General features: G+C 40.9%; 1 long non-coding RNA gene across 1 annotated transcript in view; it reads right to left on the minus strand.

Moving 5' to 3' along the window:
- Window positions 1–1,209: 1,209 nt before the first annotated feature.
- LOC102252639 overlaps window positions 1,210–9,125 on the minus strand; it is a 9,104-nt gene continuing 1,188 nt past the window's right edge. Inside the window, exons 2-4 of the long non-coding RNA XR_314300.2 lie at window positions 8,290–8,354; window positions 1,748–1,882; window positions 1,210–1,399 (exon numbers count right to left, since the gene is read on the minus strand). This is a non-coding gene — a long non-coding RNA (uncharacterized LOC102252639). The remainder of the gene's footprint in view (window positions 1,400–1,747; window positions 1,883–8,289; window positions 8,355–9,125) is intronic.

Below are 9,125 nucleotides of genomic sequence, written 5' to 3' on the forward strand. Positions count from 1 at the left end.
CCTTGCCACCTTGCCATGTTGGCCTCTCCAGTGGGTTTCTCTCAACATGGCAGCTGGCTTTGCTCAGACTGAGGAGAGAGTGGAAGTGGGGAGAAGAAACTGATAAAGAGGACAAACAAGACAGGAATTACAGTCTTATATGTAATCTTGGAAGAGACATCTCATCACTTTTGTCATCAAATGGTTCGGCCTTTACTTCCTCATTCAGGGGGAGGGAATTTTTGGGAGCCATTGTAGAGGCTGCCTACCACACACCCAAACTGTCTGCCTTCCATAGTCTCTCTCTCTGTTTATGGAATCACAATCCTTCCAGCTGTCTCATCCAGAACCTTGAGAATAATCCTTAACCTTGAGTATAAACATTTTTGTACTATTCACATATATTATTTTTCAATCCTCACAAACCTATGGAGTAGGCATTACCACCATTTTATACATGAAGAACTGAGTTATGGAAGTGAAATAATTTGCATGAGTTTGCTGTAAGAACCTTATATAACAACTAGAGGCCTGGTGCATGGATTTGTGCACCGATGGGCTCCCTCAGTGTGGCCTGCGGGGATCGGGCTGAAACCAGCAGTCCCAACACCACCTGCTGCTCCTGCTCATCCCGGCCCTGCTATGCCTGTTGCCGCCACTCCTTAGGCTCGCTGCCGCTCCACTGCGGTCTCTCAGCTGTGGCGGCCAGCTGTGAGCCCTGCGTCTGGCACCGTTGGTCAGCTGAGCAGTGCTCCTGCTGTGGGGGTGCACTGACCACCAAGGGGGCAGCTCCTGCATTGAGCATCTGCCCCCTGGTGGTCAGTGCACATCATAGTGACCGGCAGAATGGTCCAACGGTTGCTTAGGCTTTTATATATATAGATATATTTTAAAGGGTTTTATAAACTCTAAAGCACTCTACAAATATGAGTTATCATTATTACCTTTTGCTTTTGTTTTGAGTCTCTTCGTCTCCCCAGCCTTATCCCAGTTCACTCATGCTTCATATAGAGACAGGGGGAAGCATAATTCCAAGAAAAGGAGGGAAGGTAATAATATTAAATGGCTTCCAAGGGATCTGAGCAATGTATTCAACAGGCTGGATTAGTCCAGCTCACCAAGGTGGCCATTCCCTAACTGGTCTCTGGGGCCCACCACATGTTACTTTATGGCATGAGACAAGCGATGACACAATTTAGTGTTGGTGTTCTGCCTCATTGAAGACATGGCATTGTCATCATTCACTTTGGAGACAGCTTGCAGTACAGAAAGAAATCATGTCAGAAAAGGAGAGTCTTTCAACATAGTTTTATCCTGAGGGAGGGAGAGGGAAAAGGACCAGAACAAGTGGGCAATACTGACTTCTGACTTCACCCTTCATCGGCATTCCACAGGCTGACTCTGAGCTGTCATCCTCTACCTGTGAGGAAGAAGCAGTGGGAAAGTGATACTTTACATTACTTCCATGATTTCTGATATCTAAAGTTCTTTTATAGAGTCTTTTCTCATAATCCCCATAATTAATCATGAAGGAGACAGGGTAGCTATAATTATTTTTATTTTACAGATTAGGATTCTTGGATTTATTGAGTTTGAGATTTACTGAGGGGCCTGGTTAACATGAAGTCAAATGAATTGAGTGCCTCTTTACAGATTATTTTTTGCATACATTATTTTATGAACTGTTCACTATAAAACTGTCACACATTATTGTTATCCTCATTTTTCAGATGTGAGAGTTAGAGCCTAAGGAAATAAAGTGTCTTACCTATGGTCATGCTGCAAGTATATGGTAGAGCTGGATTTGATATTAAAGTCTTTTAATTTTTTATTTCCCAAATTCTTTCCAATAAGCAAATGATATACTTAAAGAGAGTAAATTTGGAGTTCTAAGTCTGGTGACCTAAAAGAGAGGAGAGGAGAAAATAAGGAGCTTGTAAAGGATTAGCAAGAAGGAAATAGTATTGGGAAGAGAGAGGCAAATGTATCATTTAGGAACCCATTGGGATCCCCGAAAGTCATTATTTGGATTTAAGTTCCCAAGATAGGATAGGATGATACTCCCAAGTAAAGCATGAAGGAAGTCAACTGTGTTTTCTATTGTTCAGTCCCCGAGTCATAATCTCAGAGGAATCTCAGTCCTAAAAAGGCCCGCATGGAACATGAGGCCATGAGAATAATTCCTCCAAGGAAACCCTGAAACACAAGATAAAATGTACCTTGGGTTGACTGTTCACACATCAAAAGAAGGTGAATGTATGGGCAATTACACAGTTTTTAGTGCCTACATTTACCAAATAAATTTAGGGTCCAGCTCTTGCTTCACCCCTCAACCTTTTTCTTTTAGTTTAAAACCAGCCCAAGAAAAGCCTGCAAGGAACGACTTTATTTTGTTTTCAGACTTTAAACCCCAGGGAAGATAGAACTTGTTCAGACTCTTAAGGCTCTAACTATAAGTGTGAAAATAAAACAGCAGGTCTAAATGTAATCATGTGCTTGAAGCTAAGCAAAGGCCAAACTGAAAGCTTTTAAAGTGAAATCCCTTAGTGCACTACAGCTCAAAAACATCCCAGCAGGTCATTTGCGTTCTCCAAAAATATTTGCTGTAGGCTTGAAATCAGATCTGAAAACTGTTGCTCAAACATGTAATAATGGAAGAATGTTTAAGCTACCTGGCCTGTGTGGTTGAACCTTCAACTAGCTCAGCTTCTCTTACTAAAGGACCCCAAAGACTCTGCCTTTGCCTTAAGTCACTGCCCCACCCCCTGGGGTGAAAAATGATATCCTGCCTTCATTTGCTGACGAGGAAATTGAGATGTGTGCCGGTTAAACTACCCAAGACCACACAACAAGTCTACAGGAGAGCCAAGGCTGGCCCTCCCTTAACCAGCTCATGCTCACAGCCACACTCTCAGACCAAATCTCAGCTTTACTCACCTCAAAAAGAGGAATTTAAATACAAGCCTTCGCTTGAACATGTCTCCCAGGCCACCATTTTATTTTTTACTCCTTTTGCTTTTCTGAACAAAATTATCTATTTCCTGACCATCAGCAATGTGCTGTGTGCTGGTTCAATACTTGGAGGGTGTTAGGAGTTTTGTCCCCCAACCCTTACATTCATATGTTGAAGTTCTAGCCACCAGTACCGCATACTGTGACTATTTGGAGATAGGGTTTTTTAGAGAATAAGTTAAAATGAAGTCATTAGGTTTGGTCCTAATTCAGTATGACTAGTGTCTTATAAGAACAGACACAGACAGAGAGAGAAGGGAGAGCTCGTGAAGACACAGGGAAAAGACAACCATCTATAAGCCAAGGAGAGAGATCTCAGAAGACACCCACCCTCTGACATCTTGATCTCAGACTTCTAGCCTCCAGAACTGTGAGAAAATAAATTTCTATCATTTAAGCCCCACAGTCTGTGGTGCTTTGTTATGGTAGGCCTAGCAGACTAATATACCAGTAGATGCTGACATATTAGGGAAACTTTGTCCAGATAACCCAGATCAAATGGAAATGCAAATTTTAGTTATTTGAGCCAAAGTCACTCTTAGGGGAGAGAAAACTTTTTTATGTATAGAACTTTACCCTCAACTGACATTTAAAAAATACATTTTTTTTATTGATTTTAGAGAGGAAGGGAGAGAGAGAGAGAAATGAAACATAAATGATGAGAGAGAATCATTGATTGGCTGCCTCCCACATGCCCCGAATTGGGGATTGAGCATGCAACCCAGGCATGTGCCCTGACTGGGAATCGAATTGTGACCTCCTGGTTCATGGGTCAACACTCTGCCACCGACCAACACTGAGCAGGTACCCTCAACTGACATTTTATAAGTACCGCGCACTAACCGATTGCGCCACTGGAGCTCCAACTCAACTGACATTTTAATCTTGGTATAGTAAGGTTAGACAGAACCTTTGACACAGATTTGAGGGGGGAAAATAAGTCACAAAGGTGGCAGTAGTGTAGGTAGAAGTGATCCCTCAGATGAAGACCTAGGGAGCTGATGAGGTTCATTATACCCCAAAGGCTGGTGTGCTTGTCTCCTCTCACACACTTCAGAGGAGGACAGAGAATTGAGGCTCACAACTACTGCTCTTGAGTGTGCATAGATGTGAGTTGGTGCTACTATTGATACCATTCCAAAGATAAGGAGGCTGAGGAAGAGGGGTCAAACAACCTGCCTAAGGTCACATAGTAGTGGCAAAACCAGAAATAAAACTCATACAGTCTGGTTTCAGAGTCAGGATGATGGTTAAAGTTATATCTATACCTGGGCAAAGCAGAAAGGGTGCCATGGCAAACTAATGACCATTTAAAAGGTCAGCTTGGCCGGTGTGACTCAGTGGTTGAGAGTTGACCTATGAACTAGGAGGTCACGGTTTGATTCCCAGTCAGGGCACATGCCCGGGTTTCGGGTGTGCAGGAGTAAGCCAGTAGATGATTCTCTCTGATTGATATTTCTATCTCTCTCCCTTACTCTCTGAAATCAATAAATATATCAGCTGTGCACCCACGACAAGAGTTGCATTATTTACTGTAGCACCCAAGGTTTCCCATCTTCTGTGGATCGAATCATTACATTTAGGAATTTGTTTCATTGATTATTAATCATTTTCTTGGGAAGGGTTTTGTTCGTACAGATCCTTGTAAGAAATACAGTCCATTGAGGGTGTTGGGTTGTTATACACTAGAAATTATCTGTTAGCACAGAACATTAATCTTGGTTCTGAGTTGGCATTGGCTGATTTTACCATAGAAAAAGAACTCAGGTTTAAGAGATATAGTCAACCTTAATGGAACTTAAATATATTGTCTGAAGGTATTATCATGATAATAGTCACAGTTGTATCCCAATAATATCTGTATCATCTTCTGATATAAGGTCATTTTTATTATTCATTTACTAGTACACCAAGGGGAAAGTTAGTAAAAGCATTCAAATGAGTTTGGAAATCAGAGGCTTCAAGATATCTGGACAGGGTTGGCCAGTTATGAACTGTGGTTCAAATGTGGCTCACTACCTGTGTTTATAAATAAAGTTTATTGGCACAGAGCCATGCTCATTTTGTTTATGTATAGCACAGTGGTGTGCTGGAGCTGGTTCACACCATCTTATGAGAGCAGATTGGTGAGTATTCAGGAATCTTTTAAGCTGGTTGTTAAATGTTTGGTAGCTTGAAATTGATCATTGTGAGAGTATTTACACTGCTCAAATTTGCAAATATTATAGAGCAGAGCTTTCTTTTTCCTTTCCTTTCCCTCTTCATTTCTTTCTTTTTCTTCCTTTCTTTACTGCCCCCCGCCCTGAGAAGTAGTTTACCAACATATTACTGAATGTATATAACATGAGACATTAAATTATTATGGACCACCTAAGAACAGTTGATTAATTGGTTTACTTTTCATTCAGTTGTGAGATGTGGCCTGTGAGTGCCATGCTTGAACAGAGCTACTCCCTAGCCTAGAAGTTTGCAGGTAAGAGGATCCATGGAAAGAAAACCATAGAGAAAAAGAGTTCCTGACTTTCTGGGGTCTCCAGGATCCTGTACAAACTGATGCTCCCTCTTAAGAGTGAAGATGACAGAAATTTTGCCCAAAGCCTCCGGAATAAATCTTTAGGGTGTGGTGGGTGGGTGTTATGCAGAACTATAGTGGTCACAGAGCAGTGTGACAGAGAAAGGAAACTTGGGAGTATCTCAGCGAGAGAAAGACTAGTCAGAAAGAGCAAAGGAGTGATAGACAAAGAAAGGGAAGATAATGTAATAAAAATAATAGAATGAGGATGGGGTAAACTTCAAGGGAAAATTCAGTGATAGTAATCATCTGGAATGTTATACTTCACAAAAAGCGGAGAGAAACACAAATTCCTGCGTCCCATCACAGACCCATGGAATGATGACAGGGGTCAAGGAAGTTGTTTAACAAGGGCCTTAGGTAATTCTAATCATGGAGAAAATTTGGGAAAAATGAGTTGCTATATGTGAAAATACCTTATAATACAGTAACAAGGACATAATTGAAAAACATTGAATGAAAGAACCATCTAATGACCAGGTGATATTCAATAATTACAAGTTTCTTGGCACAATCATCCTCTCACATATTCAGGGAAATAGTATTAATACCTGTTACCACTCCGCACTTAGGGGAGGATTAGTGTCTGTTAGTGGAGTTTGCTCTGAACTTTCTGGATGGTAAGTGCTGTGTAAACTGCAGCTGCTAGGTTTATTAGTTCATTGGAAGTAGGCAGGAAGGGTTGAGAAATATTTATCTCAGTGAGTTACTCTCTGAGTTGTGTGCATAGGCTGTAGCTGTAAGAGGATAGGCTCTGCTGGGGAAAGAGCAGGAGGGAAGAGCAAGGACTGCAGTGCCCAACAGTTGATCTTAGAGCTTCATGGCCCAGGCAGTAAAGAGGCAGAGCCATCCCCACTCTGGAGATCAGTAGGTCCTGTCCCATTGAAAAATGATTGCAGGAAGAAAGGATGCCTGGGATTTCCAGGTGAAATAATCTGGTCCCCAGGAAGAGGATCATTTTTTATGGCCCGGAACACCCCACTGACAGTTGTCTCTGGGGTGTCATGAAGAGGGATGAGGCTCAAAGATAGGCATTCTGGCTTTCACCTGTCGCCATCAGCAGCACATGATGGGCAGGTGAAGACCACTCACACCATGTTCTGCAAGGGTAGCTCTTTGCTTCAAAGAAGGTCTTAAAAACATCTGCCAGTGGGGAGAAAGTCTGCTCTGTGCAAGTGCTAATAACAGTGCCTAGGACAGACATTCTCCTTTCTCTGCCAAATTCATTCTTCACCTGCTTCCAAAATCCAGTTAAGATCCCCTGCCTTTGAATGCCTTCTGACTCTTCCTGTCTGTTTTCTTCTCTTCCTTGGATTCTATTCGGTTCTTGGAACATAGCTCAATTGAGTGGCCATGGAACAGTTTAAAAACCATGGATATAAAAGCCAGCCTTCTTGGTTCCATGTTTTGAATATTTCACATTATTATCTGTTTTTATATAAGATTGTGTGCATATATTTTCACTTCATTTGTTACTAACAAATCATTGTATAAAGAGGAACAGTGTTCTTTACTTGCCTATGGCCCTCTCCTAATGGAACAGGCAAATAAAGTTTATTCTTCATTATCTGGAAGGGGCATGATGTTTATAACTCCTAACACGATATGATTAAAAACATGATATGCTTAAAACTCTAGTTGTTTAGTTTGGTCTGATATTACATTAAATGTTTCCATAAGTTTCCATACTGGCTAGAAGGTAGAGAATAGCTATCAGAAACATCCTGTAGAGTAGAGAGAATCTGTGACTAAAATGTAATTGGAAGTTTATGTTGGCCATGGAAGAGTTACAAAATGAAAAATTCACTTGAATATCAAGAATTAACAGTAACAGGACGTGGCTTCCTCTGGGAAACGTATAATAATAATAACGAAAGATTTAAAAATGTAGGAGGAATTCCTGTTCACTAGAAGAAATGTTTTACATGAAACTTGGATTTTTCCTAGAGAGTAGAAAAGTAGTACAATAAAATCTCCATTATTCAGAATATATAATTGTTTGCCCTAGAAATGTTCTAATGTTCATCTTTGTCCTATCATTGAAGAACAAATTGGATAAAAATGTGATAGAAATATCACTTTGAAATATTAAAATTGGTGAGAAAGTGTTTTGAAAAAATGTTTAATTACATTTAAAGGTTTATTCTAAATCATCTTTAATTTTTCATTATGCAAAGATTCTTAGGAACATAGGTACTTGAAATAGTTTTTGTCTTATTATTAGAAAGAATACAATTATGCACTTTAAAAAGCTTCTACAATTTAGCCTTCTCACTATCAAATTCGCCTTCCCCAAATTACCTTGTCTTTAGTGTTTTTTCCAACTCTTTCCACACTTAGCTTAGTATCATAGCAAATTCGAAATTGGAAGAAATCATATAATGATAGTAATGGTGATGATGCAAAAAACCCAGAGAATTGCCCTAACTAACCTAATTATGCTTGGAAATAATACTAAACTTTTTAGTTTCTGATAATTTGATTTCTTTGGGACTGTTATGAATTTTTAGAATGGTTGATTTATAGGATTAATAAAATAACTCTGGGACTTGTGTAGCCTGAAGTCCCTGTTCTTTTTTAAGGATTAGAGAGTTTGGTGAGTCCCTGTGGGAGAGCTGATCCAGCTCATGTCATATTGGATGGGAGGCTTGTGATAAAGAGGGTGAAGAAGGAAGGGATGTAGATTTCATCATTGCCCAGAATTAGCTTGAGGAGGGATAACTTACAGCATGCAGCTAACCAGAGGCACCAAGATCAAAGGCTGATTGCCTTGTATCCAGGAAGCACAGGACTGTGCAGGGAAGAAAGAGGAAAGCAGATGTTAAAATCAAAGAAATCTGAAAAAGGTTTGGTAAATGGCTTAAATGGGCCACAGGGGACATCTTCATAGTAAAAGTTGAGAGGAATCCTGACAGGTTTGGGAGATTAGTTGATTTCTTTTTTCTCATCTCTTTTTTTGCTCCTCACTCTTCTTTTACCCTGTCCCCAAAGGACCAACAATTAATTGACTAAACCACAAGCGGTCCCTGGGTAGATGTTGACTTTCATCACTTCTCCTTCCTCCTCTATCAGATGGGCTGAAGATGGTGGGCTACAATGAAAAGCAGGTTATGCCTTAGAGCAGAGAAAGGTAAAACTACAGAGACAGATAGCTCAGAGAGAGAGAAAGAGAGGTGGAGCTGGCATTTACAATTTAACAATACACCCAAAAACCTTTCCTAATAATCCTAAGAGATCCTGTAGATCTCTTGTCCCCTCTGGGCATCTGTGTTCCAGCCCTCTCAATAAGTTAACTAGGAGAAACAGTATGGAAGGGAATACTCTCCTGTCAGCTACTCCATTCCTCCCTTATTGCCCTGCCGCTGAAGATGAGGGCAGTGCAGAGCAAAGAATCCTGATTTTGCCCAGCCTGGGTGGCTCAGTGGTTGAGTTTTGTCCTATGAACCAGGAGGTCACGGTTTGATTCCTGGCCAGGGCACATGCCGGTCAGGGTTCAGTGCCCTGTGTGGAGCGTTCAGGAGGCAGCCGACCGATGATTCTCATCATTGATGTCTCTCTCTCT

Source organism: Myotis brandtii, unplaced genomic scaffold, assembly GCF_000412655.1.
Source record: "Myotis brandtii unplaced genomic scaffold, ASM41265v1 scaffold582, whole genome shotgun sequence".
NCBI classification, from domain to species: domain Eukaryota; kingdom Metazoa; phylum Chordata; class Mammalia; order Chiroptera; family Vespertilionidae; genus Myotis; species Myotis brandtii.